Source organism: Daphnia pulicaria, chromosome 4, assembly GCF_021234035.1.
Source record: "Daphnia pulicaria isolate SC F1-1A chromosome 4, SC_F0-13Bv2, whole genome shotgun sequence".
Classification (NCBI taxonomy): Eukaryota; Metazoa; Arthropoda; class Branchiopoda; order Diplostraca; family Daphniidae; genus Daphnia; species Daphnia pulicaria.
Genome location: NC_060916.1, coordinates 22,210,388 through 22,230,680, shown reverse-complemented (window position 1 = coordinate 22,230,680; position 20,293 = coordinate 22,210,388). Strand labels below are relative to the sequence as shown.

The following is a 20,293-nucleotide window of genomic DNA, read 5'->3' as shown; positions in this document are numbered from 1 at the left end:
GTTTTTCCCATATTCCTCCGTCTTCTTTCTCTCTCGCTCAGATGTACGCATTACATATTGCGTGTACTACACGTATACGTAAGATAAAAGTAGATTACAGACCGTTTTTTTCACGACATTCAATGCGGATTACTTTTTGATCCGCTCCGTTACACCTTATTCCTTTTTGGAAGGATTTCTTTATTGATTGTATTTATTCGGTTTGTGGCTTTTTTGTTTCAGCGTGGATGAGCCGAGTGGAATGTGGCGACGACGAGCTTTATAGCGTTCGTTGGACGTTGAAACCCAATCTTCTTCTTCTTCATTCCCCGGGCCCCGCCTTCTTTCGATTTCCAACTATCTCGGCTATTTAGATTCGACCGAACTGCAGTCTGCACTTTAAGGTCGACGTCATCAAAAAGGAAACGAGAGAGGCGGCTGTGGTTGAAGAAGAGGGGGAAAAACTTAAGCCCTTATCGAGCTTACATGTACATCCTGTGGAGTTGGAGAAACAACCGAAGAGGAGACGGCAGAAAAGAAGAAGAAGAGAGAGAAAAGTAACTATCGAATCTACTTGGAAAAGTTGTTATCTCTTTTTTCTCGTGGCCCAGTCGTCGTCCTATACCCCCGTTGGACTCTTGTTTGGCTCACTTTTATTTGTACATTTTCTCTTATATTGCATATTTAGACGTGGCTTTTAAATAAAAAGCGGAGACGCTATACAACATCGGACAGGACAGATGGGAATGCGCCCGTTTTCCCGAATCGATTTCAAGTGTCATCTCACGCCGTTGGCCTTTTGAACTGGAAAACTTTCAATCAACCGCAGTAACAAGTTTTTTTTCTTCTTCTTCTTCTTTTCTCTCTCGACCAGCTGGGAATAACAACAACGTCACCGACGACAATATAATCAGAAAATACGGTCCGAGCCCCAACACAACTTTCTTTCTTGCAGAGCTGCATTATGTATGTATACCGGCGTACATGTGAAATTTGCATTGCCAGCCTCCCACTAATTCATCGCGCTCATCATGGATTTTGATGACTGAATAAAAAATGGAAAAAGACAAGCGAAAATCGGAGACGACGACATCATGTAATGGTAATAATGCGCCGCTGCGCGAGTTGTTTGTTGCCGGCCGTTACTCCTGATGGCCAACGAATAAACGTAATAATACACAAGGCAAAAAGAAAAGAGCAGCATCGAGGAAAAGAGAGAGAGAGAGCAGAAAAATGGGGGAAAACAAATGACCTGCGTGCGCATACAACGACGTCGTGGCTTCAGCTCCAAAACGAAAAAAGAAAGAAACAAAAATAATACCCAAGACCCCCCTCCGTTCGGGATTTTTTTCTTCTTCTTCGACGACGACGCATCCGACGACGACGACTACCACCGGCTGTTATCGTTTTAATTCTTTACGATGTTGGCGATAGCCGAATTTGTGTCAATGCCTTTCACTGGATCCCCCAGCTCTTAACAAATACACTGTGCGCACACATCGCCAGCGTCTGTGGGGGGAAACTTTACTTCAAACAAGATTGTGGGGTCTAGATATTAATACAATGTATGAAGTACAACTCTCTCTCTCTTATATGTAGTAACATTGGTCGCCGGTTTCTTGCTACTTACCATAGTTGTGATATCTGAACCCCCCCTCCGCTCTTTCCCAGTCCGGAGCAAAAAGAGTTACATAGAAACGAGAGTCGTGATTGAGTGAAACTCGTTATTTTGTTTGCTCTTGCTCCGGCTGCTATATGTGTGTGCACTAGTCGTCGGTCGGTCTCGTCGTAGTGGTGTCGATTTTCAAGAGTGCTTTATCAAATGACTTCCTGTCCTCGTTTCCCTTTTGCTCTCTTTGGTTCATCCTCCCCCTCATCCGACTCTATAAACACTGTTGCTACATAACACTGCTGATGGAAAGAGAAAGAGAAACAAGCGAGAGCGACAACCCAAAAAATAAAATAATGCTTGATATCTCATAATACAAATAAAAAAGAAAAAGTTACCAAAAATAAAAACAAAAAAAAAGGGGTGATTTCATGATCATAAAAGTTACTACACTTCCTCCTGCTCTTATATGAACACGGACGACATCATCATCACAACGAGCGGGGGGGGGGGGACTGTATCTTTTCCTTTCATTCTTTTTGTCGAATTTTTGAGTTTGATTGGTTCACTTTTATTGCGTCATTAAAATCCAGCGGCAGCTCAGCGACGACAGGAGAGGAGCCCAGAAGTGACCTTTCAAGGCAAAAGGCAACAAGAGAGAGAGAGAGAGAGCTGAGCTGAGCTGCTGTACTCTATTGCTTGATCTCCATTTCGTTTTCACTCGTCGACTCTATAGGCCAGTGGTGCTAGGGCAGGCCAGGCAATCAGGTTGAGTTTTCTCTTTCCTTTTTATTGTTGTGAGTGTCGTTGTTTTGCTCTTCCTTTTTGTGGTTGGTGACGAGTCCTATACGGTGACCGTGTTTACCATCTGGATGGAAGAAAGGGAGATCCGGTTGCGTCATCCGGGATGGATATAGACGAGCAGGGCACGTTGTTAGGGGGGAAGGAAGGGCGCGCAGGACATCATCATCATCATCATCAGCCCACCAAATTGAATGAAGGGGATTTCGAAAAGGGAAGTTGCTGGCCAGCCAGCAAACTGATTGCTCCAAATAGGCCTCGTCGGCTATAAATAGATAGTTATACTGCCATGTACAGTATAGACTCTATAGAGGTGTGTGTCTATATGGCCCATCGTTATATAGTCTAATGACTATTATACACTCTATATGTACAGTATGCTATTTTATATACGCCGGATCAACTTTCTCTCCCTCACCTTCGTCTGGTTTTCACCCAAAAGTGAACGTGGCCAAGGTGGGAGGTTATCTGTTAAACCTAGACCGCCGCGGACCCACTAACACAGGTACTTTTTTTCCAGATTTATGTACACAGGAAAAAGAACTGGGTTTTCCCAATAGACATCTACCCGTCCACTTCCCACCTTTCGTTTTTTCCTTCTGATAATAAAAGAAAAATATTTCAAAGTAGGCCACAAAAGTTAAGTCAATACCGAGTCCGTGTCTACATGAACGACTGAACGGTATCATGGAAGAAAAAAAAGCGGAATATTATCGCGGACAAAAATAAATAAAGTCACCGAAAATGAAATAACATCCAGAATTGCGTTTTCAATAGAGGGCGTCGGACTTTGGAAAAAGGACTTGTCCATACTCGGTCACTCCTTTTATCCTTTTGGCGTGTCACATTTATCGTTATCAGTTGCTTATTCTTTCATTTATTGTAAATACATTTTCCGTTGACTTTTCCTACTTGCGTTTTTTTATTTTTTGGCGGGTCGAGAGAGTTCTACCATCTTTTTTTCCCCCACATACTACTGCCTATAGTGTATCTTTCGCCGTTTGTTATTTACCACGCCGACCAGGAACACAGTTGTTACACAGCCCTTTTTGTCTCATTTTTCCACGAAAAATTCGGAAAGATTCGAGAGACTCATCCGTTTCGCTTGCTTCGACTCTTCTTCTTTTTTAAATGAGGATGGAACACATATTAGGACAGAAGAAGCCGACATCATTTTCGTCTTTTCTCGGATCCAGCATCGGGTTTTGGTGTCTATTTGATTTGAACGCCTCGGCCGAGAACCAACAGCGGACGGTCAGAGACACACACACAAACAGTTGTATACAACAGAGAGAATATATATAAGAATTGAAAGATGGAATGGAAAGAAGAAGAAGAAAAAGAAAAAAAAAGAGAAGCTGCCATGGCGAGAAAGGTGATTGTGCAGCTGGCTTCTGTTCGCTGCTGCTGCTGCTGCTGGTGGCTTATTTTTCGGCTTCTTTTGAGCGTTGCTTACTCGGCAGAAAATCAAAAAATTATACCTTTGCCTCCCTTTAACCCCCCCCCCCCCTCTTCTACCTTGGATCCCATCACACCATCTCGCAGAGAGACCAACACCACCACCACCCACGAGTGAGAGAGAACCAAACAAGTCGAACAGCAGCCTGAAAAACCAGCAGCAGCAACGGCAATGTGTGGAGGATGCCCTTATGTGAACGTGCAGGGTTCCTGTTATGTTGTCGTCGTCGTCGTCAGCGATCGGGGACGGACGGATGACGGCGGCTTGTCTCCTCTTTGCTCTCTGCCGCTACACCACCAGCCCACACACTACACTGACCATACAACATAATTCACCCTCCACTTACGGTGCCATCCTTGACCGTTTCTTATTTCTTTTGTCTGTGAATTGGAGGCTCTTATTCGTCTCTTTTCTCTTGTAGAAATTCTCTCTCTCTCTCCTTTTCTCGTTTTGTTATCGCCGGAATATTCCGCTCCACTCTCCAATTCCATTATGATATGTTTATCTAAATGATGCCGTACATTGTGCCATGCCACAGGGAACGAAATGGCCGAATCCAAATCGTCGACTGCGCCATCCACGACTCTTTTTTCTTTTTTTCGGTGGAAATTTCTCTTTTTTTCACTCAAAAGCAGTTTGATGTTATCCACCGTGTATGTAATAATATAATACGCATACGTACTAGTGTACAAGAAGCTGGCGATATCAAGCTCCATACCCGTGTGTGTATATTTTCCTCGGCTTTTTTATTTAGTCCATTTGCCGTCATCTGTGTATATTTCTCATGCACGCTTATTATTGTTATTTATAATAATAAAAAAAAAGTTCTCGGATTTTTTCGGCGGTCGTTTGTGTGACGCGCGGTGCGTCTATAGATGCAGACAGTTTGATAATAACAAAAAAACACACACACATACTGCATGATGGCGCTACACATATTTTTGTGCTGCGCAATCAAAAGAGTGGAGAGAGAGACGAGAGAGACGAGAGAGCTCCGGAGAAGTGAGAAGATAAAACAGGATAAAAGGCAGTGAAAAGTAGTTCACTTGTTGTGGAATGGCGTGGAAAGAAGGAATGAGATAGTGAGCCGAAATGTGTTTTATAGATGTCTACGCGTTATAGCATTTTCGCCTGGACGACGGACACACAGAGGACAGAAGGAACGCTGGTTAATGCTTCCACGAATCGGAGCTTTTCACGAAAATACTGACTCACTTTGGTGATAACAGTAATTAGCGTACTCCTTCTTTGGCTTCTTGCATCTTGTTTCGATCACATTTTCGACTCGTCGGCTGCTCGCTCCCGCATTCGTTCCATATAGTCCCCTCCTCAGCATTTCTCTCTAATTCATCCCCTGGACGCTCGAACAACGCCACCTCAGCTCAGGTGGTGTGGAACAAGAAAAAATAAAATAAAATAGGCGACAAGGAGGGACCCGAGCGGAGAAAAGTGGCGATTCAATCAACTTCTCTATACAAATTACTAACGTCCGCGTCCATGGGTAAAAGAAGAAGAAACGGCCGCTTGCAACAGAAGGGGCAAGTAGCATAACGGCCACCCCCTTTAGCTGTTGACTTGATTCTCTTTTTGGGGTCTTTTTTTCGTTTTGGGAAAGCCCATAATCATAATAACAACCTTTGGGGACAGTGCGAGCGTTGGAGAGAAAGAGGCGTCAGCCTACATCAGAGTGCATATCGAGGAGTCATACAGCTGCGAGAGTATGTGGTAGCCCTACATGTAAATCGTCCAGTACAACAAAAAAATAAAAATAAGACGAAATGTTTTATTTTTATTTATTTTTTTAAGAAAAGAATTTCAAAAAGAGAGGGCGTGTTCTGATGGATTCCCTTTTGAAAAAAATATTTCCCATCAGCTTGCACGGCTCCGCCTTTGCTCCTTTTATATAAAATAAATATAAACTCTCTTTTACTTTTGATATATTAAAACAAAACTATTAAGGCGAGAAGTGAAAATATTCAAAGTGTAAAGAAGAAGCTTTTGATCGACAAGCCCAGTGAAGCGTCCGTGAGAAGATGTCAAACATATTTGAGAACATACCAATAGGAGAGAGCCCGGCCCAAATGTTGTAACATTGGGAAATGAGGAAGAAACCTGGGCCGCTGGGGAAGGCAATCAAGTAGCTGTAGGCTTCTTCTTCTCCAGCAGCTCCATTAGTATACTACCACATTGCCACACATATCACACAGAGTATATAGAGGCGAGATGGGATCATGGGAAAGAGAAAAGTACCAACTGAACATTTTTCCAGATGAGATCGAAGCCGAAATGATCATTCACCAATCAGCACGCACATGTCAATCGAGGCCTATACGTCGATCGTGTATAGCTGCAACCAACTGATCATTACAGATCTCTGGGAAAATTGAGGAGCGATATGATTCGAATCGAAGAAATTCAGCTTGTGAAACAAAAGAGAGGAGAAAGGAAAGTTTTGTTTTGTCATGAAGTATTTTTCTCAGACTAATCTGTCTGTATAAACTCGCTGCTGCTGGAAGCGCTGGCGAGCCTTGCTTATAAAGCGCTGATTGAACCGAAAGCTCCTTTGTCATCATCATCATCATCATCAACAGATAAAGTGGTGGATTTCGGTAATGGCGCGCTGCTGCTGCTGCCCTGCCTATAGGCCAACAACACCTTGCATTCAAAATGACTGTTAAAGAGGAAGGAAAAAAAGGGCTATCTCTTTTTGGTTTCTCCGCTAGGACGCCAAGTGCTAAGATGCCATTCTCTGTAACATTATAAGATTGCGCTTTGCGATATTTTGTCACCATCAACCCAATCGATCCACTCAACTTTCACGATGGCCGCCATTTTATCGGATTGAAATGTTTGATTGTATTCATGAAGGGAATATCTACCACCCCATTCTGATGCCCTGCCAGTCGCCGCGGCTATATAACCTGTTGTTAATTGATCCCAGCTTGTTGCGATGCTGATGTCATTCTTTCTGTCTACTCAAAGCGGAATTTGAGACGGACGGAATTTCCACAGCATGGGAGAAAAACAAAAGATAATACTACTACAAGAACTGGATTATCTGTTGGTTCCGTTGTTCTGTAGAGACTCGGCCGACTCTCGGGCGATGTGATGTCTATCAAGAAGACAATCGAACTGCTTTGAAAGTCGACAAGAAAAATTTCGGGCGGGATCGTCGCGTGATGAATGGTTGGACTGTAAATACTTTTCGATACGCCGTACACCAGCGAACTGGAGGAACCCATCGAGTTATTCTTTTGGCTGCACAGCAGCAGCAGCAGAGAAAAAAGAGCACTGCTGTTATTGGGAGACACAACAAGGGATGATGTGAAAGAAGAAAGAAACCTGTGAAAGGTTTGGCTCTTTCGGGAATGTGGAGGTTACACCTATATGGACAAATTCCACCGGGCGCGCGGATAGGTCCCGCACAGACCCAACAGGTAACCGCACGGAGCAGCCACAAAAAAAAAGATGATACGAAAACTGAACCAGCAAACAAGACAAGAGAGAAAGAATTGAAGCGAGGTCCTCTGCATATGGACGTCACACAATAAAAAGGAGAAGAAAAAAAAAGGAGTCTGAGAAAGAAGAACCCCGTTGCGACGAGCCCTCCTACACACCAGGAACACACACACATACACACACGTACGTAATAAAAATCTAAGAAGACGACTCGAGTCCAAGTCAAAGTCAAAGAAGAATGAAGCAGAGGACATTGGAAGAAGAGAATATTGACCGAATGCGGACGTCACTTTCATAGCCCTCCTGCTCCAGCTGCCCGCTTGTCTCGACAGGAGGTCCCAGACCCGCAAGGTGGGACTTCTGGGAGAGTCCAAGAGTCGTCGCTCTTGTGTCAATAAATATTGTCGTGCTAAGTGATCTCGGCGCGGCCGAAATAAATACAAAAAAAACCCGCAACTCCGCGCGTCCGGAAGAATAAAAAAAACAAAACAAAAGAACAAACAACGCAATAAGAATAAGACTTTTGAGAACTACAAAAAAATAATAAAAATGTGCAGGTCGTCTATATTACTGCCCTACACACGTGTGTGCATTATATCAAATATAATAAATCCAGCATCATCAGGGCCACCGTGATGGACCCTGGTAGACAAAGATTGACGCATCTGCAGCAAATGTGGTCACAGCACATCTCTCAAAAAGAAAATGTATGTATAACAGGTTTTCCGTTGAAGAAGAAGAAGAAGGAGTGACCCGGAGAAAGAAGGAAAAGGTGGCACTGAAGAAGGTGGGTCGCCCAACTAAAAAAAAAAAAATGAAAAAGCTAGGAGAAAAAGAACAGAAACCTCGCCCCCTTTCATTATGCGTTGTGTGTTACTCTGACACTTTCCCACGCTCTTTTATACACACTCACATACATACGTAGTACAACACACATATATATATATATACCTTACGTTATTTATATATACAAACACGGGGACTACTCCAAACATGGTCGTCAGAAAGTTGCCAGCGGCGGGCGAGTTGGAGAGAGAGAAGAGAAAAAGGCTGCGGATCCGAGTGGTTGGTTGGTGGTGGTTCACCGCGCAATCACTCATTTCAATCGTATCATTCATCAAGACCTCAAACGGGCAGCACATATCATGCCGTTACTTCATCGTTATATCACCGTCGACGTGTTTATGATGACCAAACGATCGGATTCCGATGACAAATCGCAATCGGCTCGGCCAGCGAAGGTTTTCCGATCTTGTATGTATGTACAACGGCGGATAGTCTATTCCCGAGCTCTATTATGGCGCGTATGGAAATGTGTATGCATCATGTGAAATCTCTGAGTTGTGTGTACATATCCACCGGGAGTTATAGATTGCGAGTACGGACGTTTGGCATTTAACTCTCGTCGGAGGATGACATGCCACAGCAGCCTCGCTCAACTCAATTCAATGCGGCTCATTGTATAATATTAAGTAACGGGTCGTTTTCGTACATCCGCATCTCGCTGTATACACCAGTCAGTTACGGTTTGATGCCTATTACTTGTGCATTACCGGGTATATCTATCTATCAATCTATCTCACTTGCATAGCAGTTAGCATGGGGTATGCAATTCAGACGCAGCAGCAGCAGCGGTTTGCGTCATATACTATAGTTACTTGAGCGTCTTTGCGGCCTCGGCTGTCGGGTCAACATCAGCCGAGCTGGGCACACCACCAAAGAGTTGCTGCTGCTGCTGGTAGTATATGGAGTGATGATTTATTATGGCGAGGCGCGTTTCGGTCGAACGCGGACGAGGCCGTAACAAATCAAAAAATAAAATAACGAAAAAAAAAAAAAAAAAATTTTTTACGGGGAAAGAATAGTCGGGTGGGTGGATGGGTGGGAAGAAAACTGATCTGTTATGCATACATTTTCATTTCTTTCAAATCCTCTCTATATAGCTCTGTTTCCTACAATACAACAAGACACAACAACAACAACAGAGGATATGGCTGTTGTCTTGTGAGCCTATCTCGAGCTCTTCTTCTCCAACCTCTCTCTCTCCCGGGATGCGATAACGACAGTCGTCGATCAAAGTCTCAAAAGTCTCCGAATCGTTTCGTATTTTTTTTATTTTTTATTTCTTCCTGTGCTGTGTGTAGTATGGCTGTTCCTCTTCTTCTTGGTCATCGCATCTTCTTTTTTTATATGACTCTATGCTGTTGTAGTTCTGTGCCCGTGTGCTGCTGATGCGTGATACTGTACAGTATGTATCATTGTCTCTTTTTTTCTCTCTCTCTCTTGTTCGTTTCTCCCATGCAGGACCCCGTTAGCCTCTTCAGTCCGCGTTACATCATTTCATGTTCAGTGCAGTACATTGTACAATTAATACAGCATGGGGTCCCCAAACATTTTTCAATACTGGCAATCATCAGTTATATTCGTTTCCATCTGACTCTCTCTCTGATACGGTGGGGGAATGGAGTCGTGGGGAGGAAGGCGGCGGATGATTCCGCTGCTGTTCTGCCGTTCCATAAAATCTCTCTCCTATTTTTCATCTTTTTTTTTTGCATTCCACATCATTGATTGGTGGAATACAAGACTTTTGGGAGTGCCCAAGGATCAATGGTCAACGTAGCTTGGCCAAAACGTTAAAACGGGAATTTCTTTTCTTGTTTTCTTATTCAATTATTTACGTGAGGAATTGAATGAGGGAAACCAATAGGCCGGATATGTCCGCATATAGATTTCCTTAAGAGTCTGACACTAAAACTCGATCGGTTCCGTATTATACGTCACAATAATAAATCAAACCGTTTAACACATGGACAGACACGTAGTACAAGATCGTTACGTTGACCAATATAAATGCGCGTATACGAATACGCAACGCGTTTTGAGATTCATTCCGCGAGGATTTCACTCTCAACTCGGTGGATTCTCTTAACATTTCTCACCCCCTCAAAGCCTGGCGAAACGAGCGGAGCATATAAAAACTTCCAAAAGCCGATGGGTTTTTCTTTCTTTTTCTTTTTCCGTTTGATTTATTCCCTTGGCATTGTCCGGCAAGTCAGGAGCTTCAAGGCAAAGGACGAGGGGATGAAAAGGTGAAATAAGACAAGAAACGACTCACAAGATGAGAGAGCGATAGGAAGTTGTGGAGGTAAAGTCAGTCGTCAAAAAATCGTCCCCTCCGACGAGTTTCAAGAATAAAAGGTGAGGCAAGTGCGAGAACCAATGTCATGTAGAATTGCGTCAAAATCTCGTGGGTGCGACGTGGGAGGGCTCCTCCTCCTCCTCCCTACGTTTTGTATATAAGGCCAGCACTTCTCAGACAGCCTCCTTTTGTATTGGCAGGTAGGTGCCAATTGACTCGATTGCGGGCGTTCGTTTCTATTTGGACCCGATGCTCCCCCGGCCAACTTTTGCCACCACCATTGAGACCCGACCTTCTACTACACATACAGGTTGTGTGTCTGGCAGTAAAGCGGAATGTTACACGGACTCACAAAGTCGTAAAGACCTCAGTTCAGTTCTTTGCTATAGAGAAGATGTAGCCGGGCCCTTGTGGGGGTCGCATTACATCCCGACGCGTCGCCAAAATGACAGACAGACAATAAGAATGGAAGAACTTTAGTCATCTCTATATATGCAACACCCTAGCTCCTATGTATATCTTTTCCCTTCTTAATTCAAAGAGAATTTTATTCCGGGATTCCTCCCTTTTGGTTGGCCCACCACTTAGGGTCGGCCGAGAGACGAGTCAACCATCCGCACCCAGAAATATCTAAAAGAACTAAATAAATAAAATCAATATAAGGCAATGGAGAAGAGAAGCCGCTCGCCGTTGCCACAGAAGAACATGATAAAATTCGACGGGTTCCTTTTTTCCCCCTCCTAATGTCTATATTTTATAGGCCTAAAATGCCTTAAAACAAAAACAAAAAAAAACGAAAAACAATCTGAATTCTCTCGAAATAAGACGAATCCTTTTGTTGGCGAGTTAAAAATATTCGAATATCAATGGCCGACTGACTAACTGCAATAGGTTTAGCTTGTTTTGACTGGCGAGAGAGAGAGAGAGAGAAAGAGAGAAGACGAATAAAAAAGAGGCGAGAATGATTTTACCAAATAGAAATGTCCATTGCTTATTCATGGTATTGTTGCAGACTGCGCAACACCCACCACACTGTCCAACAAGCGACATGTACATGTACAGATCGTGTCGGTTAGAAACCGAGAAAAATCCCAGCAGCGAATGAGATGGAACCGAATGGAGTAGAAGATGGAACTGTTGCGACTACTTTTTTTTCTTCTTCTTCTTCTCCTCAACATTTATGCTCTCTCTCTCTCTCTATCTTTTTTATTATTATTATTATTTTTCCCATTTTTTGGTGAAAGGCCTGACGTACACGTTACATGTGTGAACCTGTTTTTGGTGTTGTCGTTGTTTTTCTCTCTCTCTCTCTGGTGATGCTGGGCAGACGGAGCTGGGGGATTTCGGCCCGGCGAATAAATACGTATGTATATACAGATAGACAGCGCGGATGGTATGTAGACGTAATACATAACGCACTTCCATGCGATTCTCGCCGAGAAGAGAGAGAAGCAGAGAAGAGTGATGGGTCTCTTGGTTCTCTCTCACTCACTCTCCAGGGCCAGCTATCCAGCCAGGACCAGCCAGAGCGTCGTGTATAACATATACAAGCGGGAACAACCTCTATATACTGTCGCAGCCAATGAGCTGGACCAACCACTCAACTGCTGTACAAAACACCCACGCACCTATTCTCTCCTCTATACGTGTCTCTCTGCTGGAAATGAATAAGAAGAGGAAGACGGACCAACAAAAAATTCAAGTCGCTGTGTGTGTGTGTGTGTTGCATCTCGCCTACTATATTCGTTTTGCCATCAGATAAAAGAAGAGGAAGATGATGAATAAGGAAAACAAGGTGACGCAGGTATACACATATCGCTGACTTTTTTGGGGAGAGTGGAGAACTCACGTTATATGCTTATTGTGAAGCCTGACGGCTGCTATGGCCTCGTTGACGCATGATCCCGTGATAGTGCAACAACAACAACAACAACACTATATGTAGAAGAGCGTCCCTCGTCTACATATCTCTGCTGTACTACATCTAACTACCACACAGCGGAGACGACCCGGATCTGACTGATGCTGATGATAGCTATCGAGCAGCAAACAACTCGATGGTGTTACCGAATGTATAAATATTCCCGGGTTGTGTCCCTCTGGCAAACCCGGTCGCAGCACGGCAGCCAAGCAGCCGTCTGGCTTCATACAAAACAACAACAACCAAAAAATATACAAAAGGCGAGCAACGGACAGAGAGCCGGACGTGATGACGTTCCCACACAAATAAGAAAACAATAAGTGGGAGGAGAGCATATCCAAATAACCCATCGCTCTGAGGAGAATAATTGAAAAAAAAAAAAAAAACAACTGCGCGCCGACAGCAATCAACTTGCTCGTGAGGGAAATGATAAGAAGAAAAAAAATAACAGAATAAGGCGAGCAGGTAAGAAGAAGAAGAGCAACGGCGGGGGGTGTTGTGTGGAGGAATATAATAAACTTTTTGATATAGGTACTATGGGTCTTGTAATCACGGTACACGCATCACGCTAGCAACAAGCACAACACAGAGAGGTATGCAGCGGCGCGGTGTTCTAATAGTCTAATGCTTTTGATGGAATTCGTCCATCATCAGCTGACGGTCCCATGCCAGGCGGTGTAAATGCTCTAGACCACATTGTCGGTGCTCTGACGAGCGGATTGGAGATGATCTTGACATGTTCTGTCTGCGCCGCGTGCGTTCCGTCTCATTTCGTGTTTTTCATGGACTTGAAAATGAAATGGATTTCCGCACCGTTTGATCCCCTTATCTTCTTTTTTTTTTATTTTACTCAGAGAAGGAAAGTCTTATCTGTGTTGAGATAACAAAATGGATATCCAATTGAACGATTCGTTATTCTCTCATCACTTCTCACGTCATCCGCGGGTGGACGGCCAAACAAATAAATACAAAAAACGGAATTTTTTTTCTTACTCGTATTCATATTCCGGCGCGGTGTGCGTATAGCTACTTCTGGCTTTTCGATATTTCCCACCTGAATGCCCCATCCACCTGACATGTTTTCAATCATTGCCAATCGAAATGTATTGACTGGAGGCTGATGCGAGCGTGGAACTCTCTGCGGTGTTTATTCTTCCCTTCAAGGCGGCGTAATCACGAAAGCGGCGGCGAGGTGGAAGAAGATGATGAAGAAAAAGAAAAGAAAAGAAAAAAATACCAACACATTCTTCGACTACTTTTTGTGTGTGTTTGTTGGAAAATTTTTTTTCCCTGCTGGATGTAGTATATATTCCTAATAAACATCAAGCGCATTACCATAGCCGAGGCATATCCAAAGCTATTGATAACAATCGCTGGAGCCATTCAACTGCATTTTTAAAAAAAGATGGCCGCGACGTTTGCTGGGCTGCTGCCTTATACCCTCTCGTTCCCAGGTGAAAATTTACGAAGTAGAATGGCACTCGTCAATGACCTCGGCTCTAAACAATCGTTAGCTTGATTTCCGAAACAGCAGCCATTCTTCTTCTCATCTTCTATCAATTTTTTTTATTTTCAAAAATAAAATAAAAAAAAGGAAAAAGAAAAATAAGAAGAAGGAAGAAATGGAATGTGATTTTTATTGCCTCTGACAAGTGGAAAGATTAAACCGAGCGTAATGGCGGGGCTCGAGTTATCGAGATGACGCCTCACGGCGCTAACCAATCATAGGCGTGGGTTTCCTCTGGCTTTCAAGTATTACTTTATTCATTCCTGTTTTTATTTTTCTAATTTTGGACTTTGTAGTTTTGTTTTATTTGGTTATTTTTCTTTACTTGTAGTTTTTCAAGGAAATGTATAAAAGGAAAAAAAAAAAATAACACAATGGGTGCGACGAGGAGGCACGCGGGTGTGGATATGTGGCACGGCCGCAGTCCGTTCGGTGCTCTCACATTCCCCACAATGCAATGCACCGAATCCGGTATATACACTCTTTAACCGAACGACGCTGCATATGAATCATTCACGAAGCTATGCACACACACAGCACACGTCGGATTGCAACAAAACGATACGGGACAAGAGGGGGCACCATCCAATTCACGGCGATGGACAGAAAAAAAAACAAAAGAGAAAAGGACCAACAAAATTCGGGGGAACGTGAAAAGCGGTAAATTACATTTGAACGCGCTCGCTTTTGTGCGCGTGGATAATGTATGCAAGCTTCAGCCGCATATCCCGACACTGGTCCTGCATTTATATGTGTGTGCCACAGGTATGTATTGTAGCGTGTAGTGCCCCACCTGCGCGGGGTGGTGTTGGAGAGAGCAGCGCGAAAGATATATGACGGCAACGCCAAAGTTGGGCGCCCGCATCACTTCCGATTCCAATTAGAATCGAATTCCGTGGAACGAAAGCGATAAAGGCAGCAACCTTTTTTCCATAATGCACAACGCAACAGCAACAAAAAAAAACTCACTTCCCAATTATTGTTGCTCGCAAAAAGAAGAAGGAAAACAAGGTGGAACATGGGGCATTACCCAAAAAAACAGCCCACACGCAAAATTCGAGCGCGCATGTGATAAAACAACAAAAATCGACTCCACATTTCGTGGAACTCTTCCAATGTCAAATTTTTTTCCCCTCCTTCTTACTAGATGGGATGACGTCAGCTCCCGTTGGGGGCCTCTATTGAATTTGTCTTTTTTTTTTTTCCCCCACCGTCCTTATCTCTGATTTATTTATTTATTATTTGCGGTGTATTTTGATTTTTTGGTCGGATATTTCTTTTTCTCACATTTTTTTTTTTTTTTTTGCGCGTGTGATGGGATGATTTATCGAGTAGCGGGAGTGAAAGTGCGTCCACAATTTCTCTCCTTTTATTTTCTTGATTCGCTTTGAAATGGAAGAAAAAAAGACGCCGCCATAGTTGGATCGAGATGAAGACGGACGGGAGAAATGCGCTAGAGGCATTGCGTAATGAGAATGATGGCCGAATGTGTCAAAACGTCAATGGCCTCAATTCCCATTCCATTTGCCAAACAATGTGGAACAATTAAGAACCTATAAGCAATAAGCGGCGTTTTCTTTTTTTAAACTATACGACCCGCCAAGTTCAAATATCAGCAGGGAACACATCAAATTAGTGGATACGCAGAGTCAATTTCTCTCTCTCTCTCTGAACGAAATAGTTGACCGGCCATCCGTGACGTCATTTGGTTTGACCCACATGTCACGGGTCCAAGTGCGACGTTATTTAACTTTAGGACACAAACACACAACTGCATTCCCTGCGATTGCTGGATGCTGGACTGTGGCACACCAAAGAATGCGGTGCTCTTTTTTTTCGTTTTGTTGTCTTGTTTTTATGGCCTGTCTCTTTCTCTTTTCTGTCACACGCGCTGTTCACCATTCTTCGTCACCGCCGTGAATCCGAATCACGGCCGCCGGTTTCCGCTCGCTCTTAACCGCCCATTTGATTTCGCTTGGCCGCGAAGGGAATTTCGATTGCGCAGATCTCGGCGGACTATATACACCGCGCCCAGTAACTATGGCCCGCGCCAAAGATCGGATCAATGTATGTAAGAATGAGTTATGGGCGAAGGAACTGTGTCGATTGGAATCGATATCTCAAAAATTAACAAGCGGAGACAAGGAATAAATAATCCCTCAGGTAGTACACACATGGACAGCTGCTGCTGCTGCCGCCAAATTCCTTCCGCGTACACTGTGTGTATAAACCCGTCGGAATTTCCCTTTCTGGCCATTAGTTATATCTATCAATACACGCGTTTCAATTCGTCTATACATGCACACAGACACACACACACATGTGCTGGCGCATACCGTATACGTCTCTAAGCTCGTTTGCATCTAATTGCATAGCCTGGATCTATTTGCTGCGATCACTCTCTGTCGTCTCTCCTTCACGGAGTGCAACAGCATCCACGCTATATAATAAGCTGGCGATCGAAAAACCATTTCCTACAAATGAATTACACCATGTAGCTGCTGTACTCCTGTAGAGGAGCAGTCAACGGTTATTAAAGGCCATCGAGAGCGAGCGAGTTGCGAGTCTCTGTAGTTCTCTATTAAAGGGAGGTGCACCGAATAAATCTCGGCTGCTGCTGCCGCAGTTGCTGCTGCTGCACAGCGGCGCTCAGTACATGATGAGGGTCGTCCAAGGACTTATTTCTACACCGTGCATTTCTGACAGGTGTGCAACAGCAGACAAAAAGAGAGAAAAGAACGAAGAAAAAGGGGAATTTAACATGCGACGGCGACCTGATCCCGGGAATCATCCGGTGGCGGCGGGGGTGCGGCGGCTGCAGCAACAGCAGCAAGCAGCGGAAAGCCAAAATATAAAAATAAAGAAAAAGTGGCAAACCTGTAATTTACACGTAACCTGGAGCGGCTCTATATATCTCTCTCCTTCTTACTCTTTTATTTTTTTAAAGCCGGGACTGAATAAAAAGAGATTCCTACACGGATGAAACGGGAAAAATGTAATTAAAAAAAAAGGGAGAGAAGGAGAGAGATGTACCCCAAGTATGTGAAGAACTAGAAAAAGAAGAATAGAAAAGAAGAAAATATTTTTTGGGAGAAGAGGCCACTCTCTCGCGCGTGCCCAGCTGGGGCTCGTGCCCACCGTCCCCGCCACCGCCGCGCTCTTGAACCGAAACAAATGAATGCCTTCCAGCTGCGTGTGTGATGATGAAGATCAAGAATATAAATAATGATCAAGAAAGAAAACAAAAGCAAAACAGGAAAAAAAAAAAAAGAATCAGAAAAAGGAAGAGCCCCCAGAAGAAAAATAGAAGAGGAGGAAGCTCTTTTTCTGATAGAAGATGATGAGAGGCTCGTGCCCGGACTCAATCTGACCGATGAACGGATTCCACCGATCGGTGAACAACAAGAAATCTAACAGCTACCTGAGCAGGGTCTCTCTGGACTCACCTTTCAATAGTGGTGGTGGGGGGGGGGGAAGAGAATATAATATAAGAAAAAGGTAGTTCATCCGTCAATGGATGGATCGGGCGAAGCACCTGCACTGCATTCCGTTCGCCCCTCTCAACCCTCCTCGCGTGTAATTACATCGGTAATGATCTCCGATCGCATTCCTCTCACCACCAGTCGATCGCCTCAGGGATTTCCTTCAAGTTATAGATTTCGACGTAATCAAGTAATACGGTAATCCTGAATAGAAACTGGATGTGTGTGTCTCACATTCGTCAAGGTTATGGGTCAAAATGATGTTGCTTATCGGGTGACGGATGCTGGTTACTTGTTGCAACACCAGCAACATACAAGAAACCCCAAAAAATAGAGAGCAACTTTTTTTAACCACTAACCGACGCTGTGCGGGTTGTATCCATCATCCAAGAGCTGAGGGTTCTCTAAAAAGACGAGAGCGGCGGAGAGTCAAGTCACGCTGGCATCAAAGCAGAGGTAGGGGAGAATAAGAAGAGATAATAAGAATAGAATAGAGTCGAATGATTACACACCAATCAATCTGTTTTGCGTGTACAGCCATCTGGAACAAAGAGAGAGAGAGAGAGATAGAGAAAGACAATTTAGACCCCCAGTGATGGAGGAGAGTTGGTTCCAGTTCCAGTTCGTTGGAGATTTGCCCCTCTGTGCGCAATTTCTTAGTTAGATATTTTATTATTTCCCATCTTACATTTCTTCACCCCCGGCTTGGTGCTGAAGATGCGAGGGTCGAGACAGCAGCAGAGTTCTGTGAAAGACGCAGAGTCCACCTCATGAATAAATCAGGGTCCGTCCACCCAACAAGTCTTCTTCCCTTCATGCTCCATCAAGGACAGGTGCTCTCGCTGTCTTGTTTTTCGGCAGCTTTTTTTTCATTTTTCTGCTGGCCGTTCTGTACGCATACACACTCGGCACCAGCAATCACCATCTCAAAACACCGGTTGGATTCGGATTGGATTGGATCTGTTTCTTCTCTTTTTTCCGGTGGGGGGTAGTTGGTTACTCGACAGGAGCAACCGGTCCATTATTTCCCTGTTTCTTGTAAATCAATCTCTCTCTCTCACATAAGGAAAGCAAAAAAAAAGCAAGAACTACCATCCCCCCAACACACAAGGGCCTTACTATCTACCATGTATAATAGCATCAACCCCCCACATCGCATATTCATTTATACAGCAGTTATATACCGTATATAACGAGAGTGAATGGAGGAAATCGGTCTTCTATCTTTCCTTATTTCTTCGCTCTGTTATACGCGTTGCACAGGTCGGAAATTCGATTTCTATTCTTCTTCTCATTTTGATTGACTTTTGGGGTATTTCTTTTTTCTCTCTCTCCTTTGTTATAGACCAATCGAACCACATAGGGAGGTGAAATGTATGGAGTGAGTGTTGTTTGGTTCACATCTCTCACCACCATCAGCCCAGCAATGACACACGTACACAAGGTGAACCAGCTTTTGGAAACGGACGTTACCGTCCAGGGCCAGGCCATGTTGTTCTCAGTTGTTCACCTCGAGTGATGGATTGTTTGATATTAACATTTCTCTCTCAAAGTTCCCTTTATTTTTGCTTCCTTTTTCCCTTTATTTCGTCTTCTATCTGGGAAAAATGGTACGGATGAACTGGAAAATTAACTGCCTACGATATTTACGCTACACATATCAAATCGGGAACCAGGAATTGCCGGTGTGGTGGCAAGCCCCTTTAGGTGTAAAAAATTGTTCAAGTTTCACTTTGCTTCAAGTGTTTCAAGTTCAAAAATTTCTGAATTTGATTGTTTACCAACAGAAAAAGTTGCGAGGTAACAAAAACAGGCCTGATCTGTTGTCGTTCTAAACGTGAGCATGAACCCTGGCTGAGAAAAACAAAAACAGCGAGATAAAAAAGTTTCGGCCAACTGCATGGCCCAGGAATAATCGTACTCCATACTCCACAACGATTTAAAATCAACACCACCAAATTGTCAAAAAAGAAGGATGGAGATGAATTTGTCCTACCTTTGGGCCTGGGAAATACGAAATACGGCCAGGCATCCAAAGGTGCTCCATTCACAGAAAAGTTGAATCCACCATGAAGGATAGGTAAAAGGTCCTCGTGAATACACCCACACTCACATGGGCGTACACGAGGACATTTAAAGAAAGGGGCATTGAAGAGATCCTTTACTCGGTCGACACTGGAAGTCTGGAAGTTCCCCAATCAAACGGATGCTGTTTATCTAAATAAAAAATTTATAAGTTACAAAAAATATTTACAGAAACAATAACAAGCAAAAAGTTGAAATAAGACAGTTTTAAACCAGGGGTATACCCTAATTGTTAATAAACAGGAGAATTGAAGGTTTCCACTGCATTTATGCAAGTCATGCATCATTAAAAAATCTGGCAGGTCACATGCAGGTTAATAAAAGTAACGAAAATTATTACCTAAGTTATGATGCTGTGATTGTTGCTGATGACAGGAGTTCATCAGTCAAATCATACGACTGGAGGTCCAGCACAAGCAGCACAAACAAAACTTTGCTGTTACGATGGCTGGCTCAGGCCTCAAATCTACACAGAGGAAAAGGTTACATATAGTGCAGAAAAACTGTCATGCATCAACAAGGGGATAAATAATACAGTCAGGAAGCAACTCGGGAAGCAACAATTCACAAACTTAGAGCAAATTTAACTTTACTATTTAAGCTCATCTAGTCGGTCATCCCATTTCTATTCTGAGTATTTACCCGCCAAACAGCATAAAGCGGCATAAAGTGGAGAGCATGGAAAGCTGGCGACACCAAAGTTGACATGACGATGACCACATTTTTGTAATTTTATTTTGTGCATCCGCGTCCCAAAAAACGAATCGTTCCGTTTTTCATTGTAATGTTAGCTAATGGAGAGAACTCTCTCCATACCCGTGATGTTAGCTTCTTTTCAAAACTTGTAAACGA

The 20,293-nt window shown here is 43.6% G+C and overlaps 1 long non-coding RNA gene across 1 annotated transcript; it reads right to left on the bottom strand.

The window, feature by feature from the left end:
• Window positions 1–19,470: 19,470 nt before the first annotated feature.
• On the bottom strand, window positions 19,471–20,263 carry LOC124337929. Its single transcript, XR_006917579.1, has 3 exons — window positions 20,084–20,263; window positions 19,782–19,907; window positions 19,471–19,573 (listed from the first exon to the last, which is right to left on the bottom strand). It is a non-coding gene; the product is annotated as an uncharacterized LOC124337929 (long non-coding RNA).
• Between the last annotated feature and the right edge of the window lie 30 nt (window positions 20,264–20,293).